The sequence below is a fragment of the Equus asinus genome, chromosome 11 (assembly GCF_041296235.1).
Source record: "Equus asinus isolate D_3611 breed Donkey chromosome 11, EquAss-T2T_v2, whole genome shotgun sequence".
Taxonomy (NCBI): domain Eukaryota; kingdom Metazoa; phylum Chordata; class Mammalia; order Perissodactyla; family Equidae; genus Equus; species Equus asinus.
The window spans coordinates 17,982,899-18,005,694 of NC_091800.1; the positions used below are offsets into that span (position 1 = coordinate 17,982,899).

Genomic DNA, 22,796 nt, shown 5'->3' on the forward strand with positions numbered 1-22,796 from the left:
CCTCTAAGGGTCCCCTTACCCTCATGTGAAGTCTCCCTGGGAATCCTGAGCCAAGTCATTAAGAAGATGACAGGGATCCAAGCCCTCGTTGATACATGTACCACCCCAAATCACTCGTTATGATGTATGATTGGCTCTTTTATGTCACACTCTCTCTTTCACTCCCATGGCAATGATGCCTATCAGTTTTCTCTGAATGGTCTGGTAGTGAGGGGCTCCAAACTGCCTAGCACCACTCACCCCATCTCCTACAGCCAGCACACGTTAGCCTCAGGTCAGATTAACCAGCTAGATCGTCTACCATTCCACCAACCTTAAACCCTCAAATCTACGTCTTCAATTTTCCCAGCTCTCTACACCCATATGTAACAACTATTCGCCTACTGTAAACGATACTGTAATTATCTGGATATATATCCTTTACTGAAATGTGAAGTCTCATGCATCTCTGAATAGATCAAAGGGTCTAATACAGGTTTCTCCATCTCAGCACTATTGACATTTGGAGCCGGATACTTGGGGAGCGGGGCGGGGAGGGGGCTGTCCTGTGTCCTGTGCATTACAGGATGTTTAGCAGTCTCCCTGGCCTCTATCCACTACATACCAGTAGCACACCCTCACTAAGTCGTGACAACTAACAATGTCTCTAGATATTGTCAAATGTCCTGTGTGGGGCAAAAATTGCCCTCTGTCAAAAATCACTGGTTTAACATAAATCATCATTCTGCTCAATAATCACAAGATCTTGATAATTTAAGATTTAGATTATTGTTAAATAAAAATGAAACAGAATTCCAGAGAAAGGTGTGTTCAATGTGGATTTAAAAAACGGAAGAGGGGCCAGCTCCGTGGCCGAGTGGTTAAGTTCGCGTGCTCCGCTGCGGCGGCCCAGGGTTCAGATCCTGGGCATGGACATGGCACCACTCGTCAGGCCACGTTGAGGCGGCGTCCCACATCCCACAACTAGAAGGACCTGCAACTAAGATATACAACTGTGTACAGGGGGGCGGTTTGGGGAGATAAAGCAGGGGAAAAAAAAAAAAAAGATTGGCAACAGTTGTTAGCCCAGGTGCCAATCCTTAAAAAAAAAAAAAGAAAATGGAAGAAAACTTGCTCTGCTAATGGCTGCACAGAGAGTAAGTTTTGAATTCTAGGCATAGAAAATATAGTGCTTTTTTAAAAGGTTATCCTAGCGAATGTTACCCAGCGCAGTTGTTTAGGCTGAAGATTACAGAAGGGTCTGGATCGTGGCTTCTATACTGAGATATTAATCCACTTCAAAGCAATAGCATTTTCCTGGGCAGCTTGAAACTTTGGGATGTAGTGTTATTTTGAACTACCTTAGCAAAAGCCAGAGGGTTCAGACTTCAGTTATGATCACAGAACGAGAAGAATCAGGTACCTAAATTGAAGAGTAACACAGTTACAAAATAGACTTGAAATGACTTGGGTTCAAATTGACAAATATAAATGGGAGGGAAAAAAACCTTTCCCTCATTCTCTCAGTCCACTCCTACCCACCCTGTGGATCCACTCCTGTGGATTTTTTACTTTTCAAACATCTTTCAAAACCACCTCTTCCTCCCCATCCCCTTCACCTCCCTCCATTTCTCCCAAATCTCTTCTACGAATTGCCAGGTTTCTAAAACAAAGATCTAACGTTCTCATTTAAAAATGTACCAGAACTCCGTGTAGCACGTTTACAAATGCTCAGAACTGCTTATTTTCTCTTCCTTTCCCTGCCCTGCCCAGTCTTTCCTCCTTTCCTTCCTTTTTACTTTAATTGGGATAGGGAGGGGATTTTCTCCCCTTGATTTTAAAAGCAATTCGTGTTCATGAAGAAGAAAAACTAGGAAAATATGGAAAAGTTCCTTAAAAAAGAAGGTTCTAACAACCACTGTTGATTCACACAGATATAATAATCACTATTAACATTTTTGTGAATTTTTAAATTTTTTCTAAATAAACATATATTTTAAAATAGGAATCTATATAGATACAGCTAATATTCTGCTTCTTTCAATGAACAATATAGTATAACCATTTTCACATTAATAAATATTTTATGTTCTTAAAGTTCTGTGGTAGTCAGAACAATATGCAACTTTTAATTCTAAGTAGCATTTTTACTTCACTTGCAATACTTTCTTGTGCTATAATTTGAAAAAAACAGATTTAGAGCACTCCTTGTACAGATTTTATAAGTTGGTTTTCAATAGTTTCAGAGTAATTGCTAAAACAAAAATGAAACAAAAAACCTAGAGGCATTTTGCCTCTTGTTACATATAAATCTGTCAGAGTACTTTACAGTTCTAAATACATAAATTCTACATTAAGCTATTATTCTTACAAAAATTAAAACATTATAAATAAGGTTAAATTTAATGTGATCATCAATCACTATTCCCAAATCCTCATGTACTTCCTGCTATAAGCACTATTACAAGTTTGGGATTAGTTTTAGATATTTTGCTCTGCATATTCATACACAGATAGGTCCTCACACACAAAATATATTTGTGTGTATATATCCGTATATACACACATATATATTATGTTTGAATTTTTTAAAATAATCATTCTGCAACTTGCTTGAGGGTATTTTCTATGCTAGTATTACATAAATCTACTTCATTCTTTTTAACTGCTGTGTAGTATTCCACATTATATAAAGCCCATTTCTACTTAAGCTCAAACTGCCATTCGAAGAGTCTACCACAATGTAGGAAATCTAAAATATATTCAAGTCTGTTTGAAAACTGGCATCAACTTTAGGAACGTGGGATATCTTCAGAGGAAATTCTAAAATAAACTTTTTTCCTAAATAACAAAAAAGAAAATGCAGAATTTGATAACCTGCTTTTAATAAAAATAGAACACAGGAGATTTCTATTTTTGATAAATATCAACAAAACAAAACTAATAAATGGTTCAAAGAGATATATTACATATGTATTTTCAGTGATAATTGCTCATACAAACTCCAACTTACAAAGAGTTCTTTATCCAAAGTTCACTAGGGGGAACATTCTGAGGTGATGGAAATGTCCTATGGCTTCATAAGGGTGTGGGTTACACAGACGTATGCAACACAGAAGTTGATTTTTGGTCTACAGAGAAAGAAGTTGAAAATTTGAATGGCCTTATATCTGTTAAGGAAACTAAATTCAAAATCAAAAACTTTCCCTGGAAGAGATCACCAAGATTAGATGGCTTCACTGGCAAATTCTATCAAACACTTAAAGAAGAAATAATACACAAACTCTTCAGAATATCAAGGAGAGAGAACTTCCCAACTCATTTTATGAGGCCAGCATAATCCTGATACAAAAATCTGACAAGAATATCATAAGAAAACACAAATATTACTCAGAAACATAGATGTAAATAACCTTAACAAATATTGGCAAATCACTTCCAGCATCATAAAAAGGGTTAATACCTCATGAACAAGTACCATTTATCACAGAAATGCAAGACTCATATTACTTTCGAAAATAAATCAACGTTTCACCATATTAACAGAATAAAGGAGAATGCCATATTATCATCTTAATAGATGCAGGAAAAGCATCTGACAAAAGTCACCACCCATTCATGAGTTTTTAAAAATTATTAACTCTCAACAAACTAGAAATAGAAGGAAATTTCCACAATCTTTAAAGGGCAACTACAAAAACCTATAGCTAACATCAGACTTAGTGATGAAATACTGAATACTTTCCACTAAGATTAGAAACAAAGCAAGAAAATCCACTCGCACCACTTGTATTCATCATTATACTGGCTAGCTTAGAAAGGAAGATGCAAAATTATACTCATAGACAACAGAAAGAACAACAAAGGAAATCCTCAAGATTCTTCAAAAAAAAGAAAAAACTACTGAAACTAATTAGTGAATTTAGCAAGTTGCAGGACACAAGATAAATGTACAAAAACAATTATATAGTCTAGCAGCAAACAAGTTGAAAATAAAATAAATAAAAATATTTACAATACTATCAAAAGCCATATAACTCTTAGGAATATATTTAACAACAACAACAAATGGACAAGAACTCTATGATGAAAACTGCAAAACACTGCAGCAAGAAATTAATGGAGAGTTATATCACATTCATGGATTTGGAGACTCAATACGGTTAAGAATTCAGTTCTCCCCAAATCAATCTATAGATTCCATGCCATTTTGACTAAATTCCCAGCAGTAAGTTTTGTATAAATTGGCAGCATGATTTTGAAATTTATATGAAAAAGTAAGGAAGTTAGAATATCAAAAAATCTTAACTGTTAAGATCAAGAGACTGGGAAGAATCCAGATTTCTTGGGCAATGGTGATGGTATGTCATTCATCAAAGGAATTGAAGAAGGAATTGAAGTTGGGGGCAAGAAAGAAGCAATGAAGTCTATTTTGGATATACTGAGTCTGAAGTGGTGAGGTGGGTAGAGGGTTGGGGGAAGCATGATATTAAAGTGAAATTCAGTAGGCAGTTAGATACAGGATCTGGAGCTCAGGGGACAGGGCAGAACTAAACGGAGGGAGTCCCAAATTTATCAACACTTAAGGGGGAAAGGAAACTATAGTTTGGATGAGATTGTATAGTATGCAAAAAACAGAAGAAAAACAACATTTTCATGAGTTAATATAATAGCCTTCTCACTGGTCTCCCTGCTTTAGCACTTGCTCCTCTCTGTCTCTTCTTAACACAAAAGCCTGGTTGACTCTATGAAAACATAAGTCAATTTCATGATCCCTCTCTGCTCAAAATCCTGCAATGGTTTTATTCACTCTAAGTAAAAGCCAAAGTTATTTCCATGATCTATGAGGCCCCACACCACTACTTCCTAGCCCTGGTGGCACATCAGAATGACACGTACTTGAGCATCCACCCCTGTTACTTCCCTGACCTCTTTTCCTTCTCCTCTCTACCTTGCTCTCTCTACTCCTACCACAATCGCCTCCTTACTTTCCCTTGAATATGCCAGGCATGCAACTACCTCAGGGCATTTCTGTTTCTTCAATGCTCTTCCCGCAGGTATGCACATGGCTGTCTCCCTCATTCTCTTCAGAACTCTACTCAAGTGTCTTATCAGTGAAGCCTTCCCTGACCATCTTATTTGAAATTGCAACCCACCACACCCCCATCTTCCTATCACCCTTTCCTGCTTTATTTTTCCCTAGCGGACTTATCATTAACTTACCATAAATTTTACTTATTTTTTAAAATTTTACTAACATGAAATTCACAGTACATGAAATCATCCATTTTAAATTGAACAATTCAGTGGCGTTTAGTACATTCTCAATGTTGTACAACTATCACCTCTAGTTCCAAAACATTTCCACCACTCCAAAACAAAACCCTATACCCATTAACAATTTCTCCCTAGTCCCTGCTCCTGCTGCCCCCACTCCTTAGCCCCTGGCAACCATCAATATGCATTCCATCGGGATGGATTTATATTCTGGATATTGCATATAAACGGAAGAATATAATATGTGACCTTTTGTGTCTGGCTTCTTCCACTTAGCATAATGTTTTTGAGGTTCATGCCCATTGCAGCATGTGTTGGTATTTCATTCCTTTTTATGGCTGACTAATATTTCATCATATACATACACACACATACACAAACACACACACACACACACACACAACAATTTGTTCATCAGTTCAACCTTTGACGGACCTTTGGGTTGTTTCCACCTTCAGGCTATAGTGGATAGTGCTACTAGGAACATTTATGTATAAGCGCTTGTTTGAGTTCCTGTTTTCAATTCTTTTGAATGAATTGTTGGGTCACACGGTAATTTTATGTTTAACATTTTGAGAAACTGCCAAGCTGTTTTCCACAACAGCTGAAACATTTTACATTCCCAACAGATATGTGTACAAGTTCCAATTTCTCCATATCCTTACTAACACTTGTTATTTTCCGTCTTGTTTATTATAGTCACCCTAGTAGGTATGAAGTTATCTCATTGTGGTTTTGATTTACATTTCCCCAATGACTAATGGTATTGAGCATACGTTTGTTGGTCATTTGTTTATCTTCTCTGGAAAAATGTCTATTCCAGTCCTTTGACCATTTTTAACTGTATTGTTAGTCTTTTTGAGTGCATGGTAAGAGTTCTTTACATATTTTGGATATACAGACACTGAGATATATGATTTGCAAATATCTTCCCCTTTTCTGTATGCTGTCTTTTTACTTTCATGATAATGCCCTTTGATGTCCAAAAGTTTTAAATTTTGATGACATCCAATTTATTTCCTTTTTCTTTTGTTACTCGTGCTTTTGGTGTCATATCTAAGAATTCATTGCCAAATCCAAGATTATAAAGATTTACCCCTATGTTTTCTTCTAAGAGTTTTATGGTTTTAGCTCTTATATTTAGATCATTGTTCATTTTCAGTTAATTTTTGTATATAATGTGAAGTAGGGACCCAACTTAATTCTTTCGCATGTGGCTATCCAGTTGTCCCAGCACCATTTGTTGAAGAGACTATTCTTTCCCCATTGAATGGTTTTAACACCTTTGTCAAAAATCAATTGGCCATAGATGCATAGCCAATTGGGTTTATTTCTGGACTTTCAATTCTATTCCATTGATCTCTATGACTATCCTTATGCCAATACCACACTGTTTTGATTACTGTAGCTTTGTAGTTAGTTTTGAAACTGGGAAGCGTGAGCCTTCCAATTTCGTTCTCCCTTTTCAAGAATGTTTTACATTTTGCTAATTTTTATTGTTTACTGTCTCCTTTTCCCACCACAAAATGGGACTTTTGTCCATTTTTCTCACCGCTGTACCCCAGCACCTAGAATAGGGCTTAGCATATACTAGGTGCTTAATATTTACTAAATGAATGAATGGGCTCCTGAGAAGATAAGAGTCATGCACAGTCCAGAGAAAACGGTCCGGGTGGGAGGGCAAGAGGAGAGGAAGAGAATACCAGGATTAAGCAACTCCTGTCAGAGAAGAGTTGAAAAGGCAGGAAGGAGGGGTGGTTTAGGCCTTGGGCTCCAGTGCCAAAGGGATCTTTTCAAAACCATATTGTCAGGGAGGCACGAGCGGCAGCAGCCATTCTGGAGTGTGAGTCAGCCTTTACTAATTCATATGTACTAAAACTAAAAATCATTTAGTTACTATCACACTGAACATTTTCTATTTTTCAAAAATAAAACATCAGCTAAGATGAAATAGATTGAATAACAATGAATTGTTTTCTCTGAACTGAGAGGGAAAATAGCTTTTGCATCTTATCTTGAGAGTCCCCATAGCTTTTAGTATATGTAAATAATTATCCTTGATAAGTTAATGTAATTTTACAATCGTATCAGAAAACATACCCTGCAATGCAAAAGTACCATAGTGACCTTTTAAAAAAATTCTGAACAAAATCTTAAATAAACACATTTATCACATTTAGTCAAATTAAATAACTGGGCAGTGACATAGGCAAGTCTGAACACTATTGTTACTAATGGGACAGAAGCCAGTGAAGAAAGCTCAGAGCGGGAGATGTGGCGCGGTTTAAGAGAAATGCAGTGGCAACTTTCTTTGATGCTCATTACTTTCTTTTTCAATATAAAATTCTAAAAATGTAAATAATTAAGGAAGATGAAGAGCGCCACTACTGCTGATTATATATTATGTAAGCTGCCACTGAATCACCATATTTTTCTTAGATAACAGCAAATACTGATGCTATGAGATTAAGCAACATATTGCCGCTCCACAAGTTAAGCCATATGGTCCCATCTATTTCTAGTTTCCATTACAGTACACCTACTGGTTAATAAAGAAACGGTTAACCAGAGGATGCAAATATGCCTCTTATTTAACTTTCTCAAAATCAACAAGATTTTGTGTATATAACTTGTCAGGGCGTCTGATGTATCATGGGAGTTAGGTCTGCATCTCCTCGTCCCCTTGGATTTAAAACAATATGGGAGGTATATAAACTGCCACTAAAATTGCATAGCTCCGGGATTTGCCAGGTGCTAATCGCTCTACTCAAGCCTCAGGGAAAATATACAATTGCCCCGGGCAGTCATCCCAGGTTTAATTATGATTCACCACCTCATCTGCAAAACCCACTCCAGGAGACAACATTGCTCTTCATCCTTCAAATCCAGCTCAGGTATCACAGGCCTCCTGTGACTTCCCCAGACGGAATTCTCTTCGCAGTAAGCAGCTTACACACATTACTATTTTCACTTTGGCTTGTAATTTATTTGTTCATATGTCTCTCCTCTATTAAATGACAAAGTCATTAAGGGCAGTGACTGTCTTATTCATCTCTGTAGCTTCAATCTCTCTCATAAAATAGACATTTAATAATCATTTGTCATTATTTATGTTAAATGACTATGTCACTGAGTGCTGGTGCCCAGAAAATAGTAGATCCTTAATACATATTAATTATGAGAATTTTTTTCCTTTCCTTTCCTCAAAATTTCACTTGCTTTCCTTTTTAATCACCACTCTGCTGTTAGAATTCAGCTCAGGCTCTTATCAGCCTAGACCAGTGGTTCTCAATGAGGGAAGAAGGGGTGATTTTGCCCCCCCGGGTCATTTGGCAATGTTTGGAGACATTTTTGATGGCTACAACTAGGCTGGAGGGAGTGGGTGCCACAGGAATCTAGTGGGTAAAGGCCAGTGATAGTACCAAACACCCTACAACACAGAGGACAGCACCTCACAGCAAAGAATTATCTGGTCCCAAATGTCAGCAGAGTTAAGGTTGAGAAATCCCAACCTACACTTTCATTTCTTGAAATTAACTCCTTGTCATTCTACCCTATTCCTGCTCTTTCTCTCCCCTAATCTTTCTTTGTAAAGATCTTTTTTTTCAATTGAAGTATAATTGACATATAACACTATATTAGTTTCAGGTGTACAACATAATGATTCAATATTTGTATAAATTGCAAAATGATCACCACAATAAGTCTAGTTAACATCTGTGACCTTATACAGTTACAAATTTTTTTTCTTGTGATGAGATCTTTTAAGATCTATTCTCTTAGTAACTTTCAAATATACAATTCAGTACTGTCAACGATAGTCACCATGCTGTAGGTTACACCTCCATGACATTTATTTTATAACTGGAAGCTTGTACCCCGTGACCCCTTTACCCACTTCGCCTACCCCCGCCCTCCTCTCTGCCTCTGGCAACCACCAATCTATTCTCTGTATCTATGAGCTTTGTTTTTTCAAATTAGATTCCACATATAAGTGAGACTAAAAATCTTTGTCGTCCTTCAAAAGGTCTTAAACTTTTTTTTAATATCTTTGTTTTTTAGTTAAGAGTTGCCACTGGATTTCAATAACATTGTCAATAATCAGTATTTCAAAAGCAGAACTGGAACAGTTTTAAAATTCTTATTTCTAATCTACCTGCTTTACAACTCTCTTAACTCAAATGAAAGCTTTTAAATAAGGAGGAAACTGAGGGGAAAAAAACAGACTCTAGGGGATGGCAGCTAATCTTCTTCAGTGATCCAAATTTCTAGAGCTACAAAGGCCAAATGGCCCTTCTAATTTCATTTGCAGAATAAATGCTGTGTCATTGAATGTTATATCACCCATGGACTGTTATCTCTTATGCTGGCTAGATAGCCTCTAATCAAACCATGATTTGCTTGAAATTAATGTGACCTCAGATTGGTGGTTTTTAGAAACAAAGAATTTTTTAAACATTTGATTCCTTTTATTTATATGACCATATGTTACGAAATTCCACAGAATTAATTCTTAAATGTGAAAAGTAATATATACAAATAGGTGATAAAAGTATGAAGTTTTTAGAAACGGTCCATTAAAAATCACATTCCATGAAAATCATATATCTGATAAGGGATTCTGATCCAGAATATATAAAGAACTCCTACAACTCAACAACACAAAAAGAAACAACCCAATTCTAAAGTGGGCAAAGCAGTTGAATAGACATTTCTCCAAAGAAGATATACAAATAGCCAATAAGCACAAGCTAAGATGCTCAACATCATTTGTCATTAGGGAAATGCAAGTCAAAACTACAATGAGATATCACTTCACACCTATTAGGATGGCTATTAACAATAAAAGAGAAACTAACAAATGTTGGCAAGGATGTGAAAAAATCAGAACCTTTGCGCACTGTTGGTTGGAATGTAAACCGGCTCGGCTGCCATGGAAAACAGTTTGGCAGCTCCTCAAAAATTAAATGCAGAATTACCACACGACTCAGTAATTGCACTCCTAGTAATTGCATTCAAAAAATACACAAAGGAACTGAAAATAGATCCTCAAACACACGTACAGAAATGTTCACAGCAACATTATTTATCAATAGCTAAAAGGCAGAAACAATCTAAGTGTCCATCAACAGATGAATGGATAAACAAAATGTGGTATATACATACAATGGAATATTATTCAGCTTTAAAAAAGGAAGGAAATTCTGACACATGCACAACATGGATGAAACCTGAAGATGTTATACTAATGAAATGAGCTAGACACAAAAAGCAAATTTGGTATGATTGCACTTACATGAGGTAACTAGAACAGGCAAATTCATAGGGACAGACAATAGAATAGAGGTTGCCAGGAAGTGGGAGGAGGGGGGATGGGGAGTTTTTGGTCAATGGGTACAGAGTTACAGGTTGAGAGGATGAAAAACTTCTGGAGATGGATATCGGTGGTGGTTGCACAACAATGTGAAGGCACTTAATACCACTGAATTGAACACTTAAAGATGGTTAAAATAGTAAATATTACGTATTTTTTATCACAATAAAGAAAAATCACATGCCAAATGTTACAATAATTTGCTTCATCACCACCTTTAAGATTTTACAAATAAAATCTCCCTCTGCCAAAATTAGAGGTTTTCTCTAAACTCTAATTTTGAGATGGAAAATAATGTACCATTGGTACGTGGAAGCTTTGAAAGAAATTAGAATCCCTGATAATATAAAATGCCGGGAAATCTTCACACACACTCCAGGCCCAATTAGGTAGGTTAATCTCCTTTCAACAGGCAGTCATAGTTTTGTTCAATTCCTGGCATTCTGCCTGCCTTTCAGATCCTTTCTTCCACTCAATGATGATTCATGATAACCTATCAATTTTCTCTGATGATGGTAGTTTGGGGGGAGAAGGGAATTATTGTTTTAAAAATAACATTAGCTTCTACACTAAGAACAAGGAAAAAATATGAAACAATCTCTAGAAAGATTATTTTTTTAAATGACATCTATTATCTATCTCAGAATCACTCAATATCAATTTTATATACCATTAATCAATATTTTGAGCTTTATTTTCTTGGAATCAAGTATTCTTATACTGCAAACTATAAAATGCCTTTAGTCAAAGCAAATAATTAAATTCAACAAAAATCCATAGATTCAACAACTCTGAGCATTCTAAAAGAAAGCAGAAATATAAATTTCTTATCATGCACTGACATATCTGATATTTACAATTGTGTTAATACCTACTAATACTCCAGAATCTCTATGACTTCAAACCCATTGGAAGGTCCACACAATTTGAAATTCAATCTTTCATAAAGTTAACCTTATGATCCCTCCTAGAAAGTAATATAATAGCATCTACTGCATGAAAATATTATTGTGTTAAATCTATCTTATAATACACAACTAAGTACAAGAATATTTGAAGTTCATTTTGAAATACACCTTTTTATCACCATTCCTGGATTTGGGTACACTGTGGCCCAGAGGAAGTAACATAACGATGACTTCTGTCTCATCTGATAGAAGCCCACAAATATATCAAAATCCTCACGGTGCACAGCGCACACACACCTTCAAAATAGAACTCCTCCAACAACGGCTTGGCTTCTTTTTATACTAGTACTGAATTTCACATGAAACAAAATGCCCTGCTTCAAAGTGGTATATTTTGTCCAAAGAAAGACTTGGTTATACCAGGCGTCCTTGTGCTCCTGATAGGAGGTGCTACGGTAAACTGGTCTCACTGGAGTTTACACGTAATAGGTATTGGGGAAGTCTTGATGTATGTTCATTTAAATCCCTGGATACAATTCTCTTGGCCACTCAGATAAGTTTGTCTTCTCAGCTAGAATGCTGACGTTGATTAGACATCATTTCTTAAGTTCTAGCAGAGAGTTAGAATTATTTTTTAAAATAAAAAGACGAGATACGTTTTTTATTGTTGCTCAGTACCACTTCTTTTGGAGATGGAACTATTATTCTGTTGCCTGTTTGATATTTTTATTTATGCCAAATGTACTAAAAGGGAAGTCAAACAGGCATTACAGCATCGAAGAGGGAATCTAAAGAATATGGCTAATCATTTGAGTCACTTTTAAAGTAGACTTAGAATGCTAGATATCTTTTCCATGTACTATTCCGAAAATTAAAAGCATGATTAAACATTTTACGGATAAGCAATTCAAGAGACATCAATCTTGGAAAGATTATGGCATAAATTTCTAGCATTCCAACCTATATTCTTTACGTTGTCAGCATATGCTTGGAAATACTGTACAACACTCCACAACAGTGACATTTTATTATTCAAGTTTGGAAGGGCCCACAATTAAACTGGTGCTTCCATGAATAAGAGGCAACCTGATGTATTGGCTAGAACACAGGATGTAGAGGACGAGGACTTGAGTCTGAAGGCCAGCTCCATCACTATCTGTGACTTTCAAGCAGTTAACCACCTCGATCCAGTTTCCTCCTTTGTGAAACAAACAATAACCACCACCCTTCACACTGAGCGGATGTGCACAAAAGCAGTCCAAAAACTGTAAACTAATGTGAGGATATTATTTTTTATTCTTAACAAGTAGTTGTATTTCTGCTTATTCCTCCTGCATGCCTCATTGTAGAAGTAAAAGGTGCCAAGAAATAAAGAAAGAAAAACCATCTCAGAAACAGATCAGAGGCAAAGAAGGGGAAAAAAAGGATCAAAAATCCAGTATCTCACATCAAAAAACCAGGATCTCAAAGTGGGCGGAGCAAAATGGCGGGGTGAGCTGACCCAGGGTTCTCTCCCCTCCAAAATACAACAAAAGATTGGAAGAACTGAATTTCAGAGAATAAACATAATGCCAGCTCGTTAGAGACCTACAATACCAAGAAGGCGGAGATCATAAACCCTACTTAACCCTCGGAGGCGCTGGAACGGTAGGAGAGAACATCGCTCCCTCCCCTAGAGTCTGCGATTGCTGCGGCGCGGGTCGGGCCGGAGCGGGGGAGGGGCCGCGCGACCAGGGGATCATCCAGGACTCCTGCCGCTGATTCAGTGGAGACCCACTGACAGGGGGAAAGCTTCCGTCCGCGGGGACCCCATAAATCAAGGGCCTTGGGAGACCAGAGAACAGAACTGATCTGAACCCAGACCAGCGCATGTGAGTAACAGCCCCTCCCCCCAGGCAAAGCCAGTGGGCGCAGCCATCTTGCCCCAAGGCGGAGAGCTCATAACACGCGGCTCTTGACCCCCATCTAGTGGCGACAGGCTGTAACTGCAACCGAATTCTACCACCATGAGAAAAAACTGCTCCTCTACCATCCAACAATTTATAAAAGCCCCAGACCAGAAGGAAAACAATAAAAACACAGAATTAAGTCCTGAGGACTTCGAATTAGGTAAACTAAGTGATAATGAATTCAGAGCAGCTATAGTCAAAAAACTCAATGAGGTAGAGAGAAAGATAAAGAAACAAGCCGAGTTCTGGAGTTACTTCACAAAAGAGATTGAAATCATAAAGAAGAATCAAACAGAATTACTTGAGATGAAAAACACAATGGACCAGATACAACAGAATACGGATTCCCTGAATGCCTGTGTAGACAACATAGAGGAGAAAATTAGCGTAATCGAAGATAGACAGGCTGAATGGCGCCAGACAGAGGAAGAAAGAGAACTAAGAATTTAAAAAAATGAGGAAAATCTCCGAGAGATAATGGATTCAGTGAAGAGTAAGAACATAAGGATCATAGGAATTCCCGAGAATATGGAAAAGGAAAATGGAGCAGAAAGTGTGCTTAACGAAATTATTGAAGAGAACTTCCCAAATCTAGGGATCAACGGAGAAATCTGTGTAGAGGAGGGTTTTAGATCTCCTAGATTTGTCAGTGTAAAAAGACCCACCGCAAGGGACATAATAGTAAAGTTGGCAAATAGGAATGATAAGGAGAGAATACTCAGGGAAGTAAGGAAAAAAAGAGAATAACCTATAAAGGAGCCCCTATCAGACTGTCAGCGGATTTGTCTACAGAAACCCTACAAGCTAGGAGAGAATGGAGTGATATATTCAAAGCTTTAAAGGATAAAAACCTTCAGCCAAGAATACTCTATCCAGCAAGAATTTCCTTCAGATATGAGGGAGAAATTAAATCTTTTCCAGACAAACAAAAGTTAAGGGAATTTGTAACTAAAAGCCCTCCATTACAAGAAATCCTCAAGAAGGCTCTCATACCTGAAAAAAGAAAAAAGGGAGAAAGGGGACACAATCCACAGACTAGGGAGACCGATGGATAGAACCAGAACAGGATAGCAAATATTCAATTATAGTATTAGGGTAAAGGTAAGAAACTACCAAAACAAGGATGATCTTAGCACTCTAACTACAAATTAATAAGACGAGTTGGAATAAAAAATGAAAATAATTATTTAGGAGGGGAAGAGCAAAGGGTATTGGTCAAGTAGGTAAGAGACCACCAGAGAAGAGACTATATTATACACGAGATTCTAAATACAAACTTCAAGGTAGACACTAAAATACAGAACAGAGTCACAAATCATAAATAAGGAAAAATCTAACAAACCCAGCATAAGAAACTGCAGTATTAAATGGGTAGTCTAAAGCAAACAGGAAAAGAAACACAGGAAAACAAGATAATGAGCAACAGATTAACAGCATTAAGTCCACATGCATCAATAATCACTCTCAATGTGAATGGATTGAACTCTCCAATAAAAAGACACAGAGTGGCAAAATGGATTAAAGAACAAGATCCAACAATTTGTTGCCCCCAGGAAACACACCTCAGCCCCAAGGACAAACACAGACTCGGTGAAGGGGTGGAGGACAATACTTCAAGCAAATAGCAAGGAAAAAAGGGCAGGTGTTGCAATTCTCATATCAGACCACGTGGATTTCAAAATAAGACAGGTAAAGAGAGACACAGAGGGGCAATATATAATGATCAAAGGGACACTTCATCAAGAAGAAATAACACTTATAAATATCTATGCACCCAACACAGGAGCACCAAGATTCATAAAGCAACTTTAACAGACCTAAAGGAAGATGTTAAAAACAACACAATAATAGTAGGGGACCTCAACACCCCACTCACATCAATGGACAGATCATCCAGACAGAAAATCAACAAGGAAATAGTGGAGCTAAATGAAAAACTAAAACAATTGGACTTAATAGACATATATAGATCACTCCACCCTGAAAGAGCTGAATACACATTCTTCTCAAGTGCACATGGAACATTCTCTAGGATAGACCATATGTTGGGAAACAAGGCAAGCCTCTACAAATTTAAAAAAAATTGAAATAATAACAAGCATCTTCTCAGATCATAGTGCTATAAGGCTAGAAATTAATTACAAGAAAAAAGCTGAGAAAGGCACAAAGATGTGGAGACTAAACAACACATTACTGAACAAGCAATGGATCATTGAAGAAATTAAAGAAGAAATAAAAAAATACCTGGAAACAAACGAAAATGATAGCATGCCATACCAACTCATATGGGATACAGCAAAAGCTGTATTAAGAGGAAAATTCATCGCAATACAGGCACATCTTAACAAACAAGAAAAATCCCAAATAAGCAACCTTAAAGCACACCTAACTGAACTAGAGAAAAAAGAACAAATGAAGCCCAAAGTCAGCAGAAGGAGAAAAATAATAAAAATCACAGCAGAAATAAATACTATTGAAACGAAAAAGGCAGTAGAAAGGATCAATGAGACAAAGAACTGGTTTTTTGAGAAGATAAATAAAATTGACAAACCACTAGCCAGACTTACAAAGAAAAAAAGGGAGAAAGCTCAAATAAACAAAATCAGAAATGAGCGAGGAGAAATAACAACAGACTCTGCAGAAATACAACAGATTATAAGAGAATACTACAAAAAACTATATGCCAACAGAATGGATAACCTAGAGGAAATGGATAAATTCTTGGACTCCTACAATCTCCCAAAGCTCACTCAAGAAGAGGCAGACAATTTGAACAGACCAATCACAAGGAAAGAGATTGAAACAGCAATCAAAAACATCCCAAAGAATAAAACCCCAGGACCAGATGGCTTTCCTGGGGAATTCTACCAAACTTTCAGAGAGGATTTAATACCTATCCTTTTCAAGTTATTCCAAAAAATTAGGGAAGATGGAACACTTCCTAACACATTCTCTGAGGCCAACATCACGCTGATACCAAAACCTGACAAGGACACCACGAAAAAAGAGAACTACAGGCCAATATCGCTGATGAACATAGATGCAAAAATTCTAAACAAAATTTTGGCAACCAGAATTCAGCAATTCATCAAAAGAATCATACATCAGGATCAGGTGGGATTCATACCAGCGACACAGGGATGGTTCAACATCCGCAAATCAATCAACGTGATACACCACATCAACAAACTGAGGAATAAAAACCACATGATCATCTCAATAGATACAGAGAAGGCATTTGACAAGATCCAACAGCCATTTATGATAAAAACTCTGAACAAAATGGGCATAGAAGGAAACTACCTCAACATAGTAAAGGCCATATACGACAAACCCATAGCCAACATCATACTCAATGGGCAAAAACTGAACGCCATCCCCCTGAAAACAGGAACGAGACAAGGATGCCCTCTATCACCATTCTTATTTAACATAGTACTGGAGGTCCTGGCCAGAGCAATCAGGCAAGAAAAAGGAATAAAAGGAATCCAAATAGGGAGGGAAGAAGTGAAACTCTCACTGTTTGCAGACAACATGATCTTATATATAGAAAACCCCAAAGAATCCATTGGAAAACTGTAAGAAGCAATCAACAACTACAGCAAAGTTGCAGGGTATAAAATCAATTTGCATAAATCAGTAGCATTTCTATACTCCAGTAATGAACCAACAGAAAAAGAACTCAAGAATACAATACCATTCACAATCGCAACAAAAAGAATAAAATACCTTGGGGTAAATTTAACTAAGGAAGTGAAGGAGCTATATAATGAAAATTACAAGGCCTTTCTGAGAGAATTGGATGATGACATAAGGAGATGGAAAGACATTCCATGTACATGGATTGGAAGAATAAACATAGTTAAAATGTCTGTTCTACCTAAAGCAATCTACAGATTCAACGCCATCCCAATCAGAATCCCAATGACATTCTTTACAGAATTAGAACAAAGAATCCTAAAATTCATATGGGGCAACAAAAGACCCTGAATTTCTAAAGCAATCCTGAGAAAAAAGAACAAAATGGGAGGCATCACAATCCCTGACTTCAAAACATACTACAAAGCTACAGTAATCAAAACAGCATGGTACTGGTACAAAAACAGGTGCACAGATCAATGACACAGAATTGAAAGCCCAGAAATAAAACCACACATCTATGGACAGCTTATCTTTGACAAAGGAGCTGAGGGCATACAATGGAGAAAAGAAAGTCTTTTCAACAAATGGTGCTGGGAAAACTGGAAAGCCACATGTAAAAGAATGAAAATTGACCATTCTTTTTCACCATTCACCAAAATAAACTCAAAATGGATCAAAGACCTAAAGGTGAGACCTGAAACCATAAGGCTTCTGGAAGAAAACGTAGGCAGTACACTCTTTGACATCAGTATTAAAATGATCTTTTCGGACACCATGCCTTCTCAGAGAAGGGAAACAATAGAAAGAATAAACAAATGGGACTTCATCAGACTGAAGAGCTTCTTCAAGACAAATGAAAACAGGATTGAAACAAAAAAACAACCCACTAACTGGGGAAAAATATTTGCAAGTCATATATCTGACAAAGGCTTAATATCCATAATATATAAAGAACTCTCGCAACTCAACAACAAAACATCAAACAACCCAATCAAAAAATGGGCTGAAGACATGAACAGACATTTCTCCAAAGAAGATATACTGATGGCCAATAGGCACATGAAAAGATGCTCATCATCGCTGATCATCAGGGAAATGCAAATCAAAACTACACTAAGATATCACCTTACACCCGTTAGAATGACAAAAATATCTAAAACTAATAGCAACAAATGTTGGAGAGGCTGCGGAGAAAAAGGAACCCTCATCCACTGCTGGTGGGAATGCAAACTGGTGCAGCCACTATGGAAAACAGTATGGAGATTCCTCAAAAAATTAAAAATAGATCTACCATATGATCCAGCCATCCCACTACTGGGTATTTATCCAAAGAGCTTGAAGTCAGCAATCCCAAAAGTCCTATGCACCCCAATGTTTATTGCAGCACTGTTTACAATAGCCAAGACGTGGAAGCAAGCTAAGTGCCCATCAACAGATGAATGGATAAAGAAGATGTGCTACATATATACAATGGAATACTACTCAGCTGCAAAACAGAACAAAATCATTCCATTTGCAATAACATGGATGGACCTTGAGAGAATTATGTTAAGTGCAATAAGCCAGCGAGAGAAGGATAATCTGTGTATGACTCCACTCATATGAGGAATTTAAAATTATGGACTAAGAACAGTTTAGTGGATACCAGGGGAAAGGTGGGGTGGGGGGTGGGCACAAAGGGTGAAGTGGTGTACCCACAACATGACTGGCAAACATTAATGTACAACTGAAATTTACAAGATTGTAACCTATCAATAACTCAATAAAAAAAAAAACCAGGATCTCAACATATTAGCATCTTATTAGGAATTAAAATTATGACATCATTTTCTCCCTAATCAGCATTAACTGCCACTATTCACCCAGGAGAGTTATCGGACAGAAATTTCGGAGCCCATAATCTACACTTTGTCTGTAATTCCAGGATCAGAAAGAGGGAGAAGGTGAGACACAAACAGACCCTGGCAGAGATGCAGCACTCCCTGTGCAAAATTTGACTTTCCAGCAAGTGCATCTGTTCAAAACGTAATTGAGAACAAGCAAGAAGCAAGAAAGGGTTCTACCTGCCAAAACGGATGTCACCAAGTCTGTACAGAGAAGATCACACAGGACCTATTTGCAACTACTTTCAACTCAGTTTAAACAAGTATGTTTCTAGGATTTCCAAGCAAACCGGGAGAGGGAAAAGGAGATGCCACCAGCAGGTGCAGCGACAGCAAAGGGAAATCAAAGCTGGCAGCCTGACCCCAAGAAAAGGGACCACAACAAACAAACAAGAGAAAACAACCTATTAAAAAACAAACACCAGAGCTCAAAAAGCACAAGAGTTTGAGGTCACTGCATCCAGGATCTACCAGCCCTTCCTCTGAGCTCCAGGCTTGCTTACCGTGCAGCTTGCAAACCGTGTCCTTCAGAACTCTGGAGATGGCAGAGAGCCTCAGACACAGCAACGAGAGAGCAGCGGGGAGGCGGCCAGCAGGCAGAAGCCAAAGAACGAGGCTCTGTCCCTCTGCAAAGACCACCTTTCACCAAGGCAGCCTTTCTTCGTTCGGCTTTACTTATTGTGGCTTCCTTGATGAAAGGGCCCTGTGGGTAAAAAAAAAATTTTTTTAATTAAAATTTGACTACCTCTGACTTCCACCCTCCAGGATCCTTAAACGCAACATGTTCCAATGTAGAAACAGAATCTACACCAGAAGCTGGGGAGAGGGCGGGATGAAGAGCGAGAGCACAGAGGAAGTTCAGAGCAGTGAAACTATTCTATCTGATACTACAATGACAGACACACGTCATTATACATTTGTACAAACCCACAGAAGAGAGAACACCAAGAGGGAGCCCTAATGTGAACTCTGGACTTTGGGTAATAATGATGTGTCAATGCAGGTTCATTGACTGTAACAACTGAACCACTCTGGTGAGGATGTCCACAGTAGCGAAGGCTGTGCACGTATGGGGGCAGGCAATATGTGGGCACTCTCACCTTCAGCTCAACTTTTGCTTTGAATCTAAAATTGCTCTCAAAAATAAAAGTTTATTAATTTTTAAAAAAAGAGAAAGAAAGGGAACCTACTAGCTTTCTTAAAACGTCATTTTTCTTCCTGCATTCCCTATTCGTGGCAGCACCACTCTAACCACGTGGCTAAGCTAGAAACCATGGGCCACCCTTGACTCAGAACCATCTCATGAAAATTCTATTCCTTGCTCTTCCTCAATCCCACATTCAATAGGTCACTAAATCCTGAGGATGGGCCCTGCCACACACTTCTTAGCTATGTCCCATCCCAGACGTTCCCAATGAGTCTGTTCCACCCCAGGCAGCCGTAGGCTACTGTGCCTCCCCTCACCAGCCCACCTCCCAGAAAGCACTCTGCCTCTTGGGCCCCTCACGCAATGTCATTCCAAGTCCAGAGCTGATCCTGTCACACTCCTGAGTGACACACCTTGCTGTGACACTGCAGCCAAGTGGGACAGTACTACTTTCAGGGTTTGGGATTAAAAGCACTTTGTGCTTTATAATTTTTTCTCCAAATTTCTACTATGAGTATGCATTTATATATTCTACAGGGAAAAGCCCCAGTAAATATCATGGGTGAGTATGATTTGATGCTTTTAACATCAATTCAAACCAGGCTTTCACAATGCGGCCTCTTCAAACTACATTCCCCACCCAATCACTTCTCGCTCCCTTTGCCCTTCATTCCCTCCCCTCTGCCCGGAAGGCCCGTGTGCAGTTACACCCTGCTCCTCCTTCAGGACAGAGCTGGAAGCCAGCTTCCTGGAACCTTCCCTGAGGCCCCCAGGCAGCAGCATTAATCAGCTCTCCTCAGCTCCTCTGGGCTTCCACAGTGCCCACCTTCACAATAGCACGGATCACAGTGGACTCATGTTTGTTACCTGTTTTCCACAGAGATGCTGAGATCCTTCCAAAGGCCACAGGCCAGGCCACAGAGTGGTCTGTTCCACCTCACACCAGGTCTGGCGCACAATAAACGTGGCATGAATGAAAGTAAAATCCAGTTATCAATAACATTAACTATTGTATTATTAAACCTTATGCAATTAGTCTAACTTCTGACCTAAAGCCCACGGCTTTGCTCATGTGATACAACAAATTCCTCTGAAAGGCAGAATCATATAATGCATTCCCTCCTTCCTGTGCATTTAATAGTCTGCCCACTTAAGGTGATGTTATATAGAACACAAACCCATACTGGAATACTGCAAAGTGTTAAATGGCTATAAACAACACTATGAATGTTTTTTAAAATGATGTGTGGGCAATTTTTAAGGTTTTATTGATGTGTGCATGTTGTGGGAGGTTGAGTTTCCTGGCCAAAGGCTGCCTGAGGGATGGCGACTACAGACTGGTGGAGAAGAATCAGTCATAAACTGTGTTACGCTCTGCTGTTTGGAGAAGCTCAGATTTTTAATTGCCAAACATACTCCCAAAGCAGTGGAGCTGATGTGTCAAGCACTGTCTCCGCACCGTCTCCCCAGCTTCGCCAGGTGTTAATGTGGCATTTAGCAGTACCACACCACTTCAATGTGTCTTCACTCTCCTTCAAATACCCCTTCGATTATGTGAGTCTCCTGTTCAAACTCTTTAATATTCCTCTTTTGACCGCAGGTTAAAGTTTAATAGTTCTCTTTTGCCTACAGATTAAAATCCAAATGGCTTGTCCTTCCTTCCACCTTACCGTAGAAAACACCCACCCATCTTAGGGAAGAGAAAGGGGTGGTTGAAGGAAGAAACTAAATTGATCAAGTATCAATGATGAAGCGCTCTGCTAGGTGCTGGGTATTTCAAGATAAGACATGGTCTCTTCTCTCTACCATATTACAGTCCACAGAGGGAGATGCAAATCTAAACACATCATTATCAGATAGGTGACAGATGCATTATTATAACCGCTATTAAAAGGGTCAGGGGAGGGGCTGGCCTGGTGGCGTAGCACTTAAGTGCACACGTTCCACTTCAGCAGCCCGGGATTCACCGGTTCGGATCCTAGGTGTGGACATGGCATCGCTTGGCAAGCCATGCTGTGGTAGGCGTCCCACATATAAAGTAGAGGAAGATGGGCACGGATGTTAGCTCAGGGCCAGCCTTCCTCAGCAAAAAGAGGAGGATTGGCAGCAGATGTTAGCTCAGGGCTAATCTTCCTCAGGAAAAAAAAAAGGGGGGGTCAGGGGAGGTTTCCTGTGGGAGGGGCCAAGCAAACTCACTCTCGAACAGTAGAGGAGAAGGTGAAAATCAGAGAAGCAGCGGCTCTCCCTCCTGATACCTAAGGACATCTTCAGCATCCTTAAGTTCTCACAAGGACTTATTGCAAGAGTTTCTATTCCCACTATGCCTTCTACTTCACCTCTATTTAGAGTCCCAATCCCCAATGGGACCATTCTAATTATAGGTATCCCCTGCTTTTCGAAAGTTCCCTTTATGCCACTTCAATTTTATGAAACTCCTACATTAGCACCTGTTTTCACTAACTTAAAGAAATCTGAAGAGGATTTTCGCTTTTATCAAGAAAGGCGAAAAATGTTTGCACTTTACACCATTTCTGCTTACAAAAGTTTCCAGAGGAACGCTCTACTTTTGGATAATGGGAGAAAACTGTACTTTTGTCAAGGGTGACTCAAAATTCATACACAGTAAAAATGGAATTC

The 22,796-nt window shown here is 38.5% G+C and overlaps 1 protein-coding gene across 9 annotated transcripts in view; it reads right to left on the bottom strand.

The window, feature by feature from the left end:
* SMAD9 (SMAD family member 9) overlaps nucleotides 1-22,796 on the bottom strand; it is a 77,371-nt gene that overhangs the window by 47,767 nt on the left and 6,808 nt on the right. For 6 of the 9 annotated variants that reach the window (XM_070520539.1, XM_070520534.1, XM_070520538.1 and 3 more), the window contains exon 2: nucleotides 19,516-19,715. The gene's annotated coding sequence lies outside the window, so the exon portion shown is untranslated. Of the gene's footprint in view, nucleotides 1-19,515; nucleotides 19,716-21,026; nucleotides 21,108-22,796 lie in introns of all 9 variants that reach the window. The other 3 variants (XM_070520535.1, XM_070520532.1, XM_070520536.1) reach the window with 1 other exon arrangement.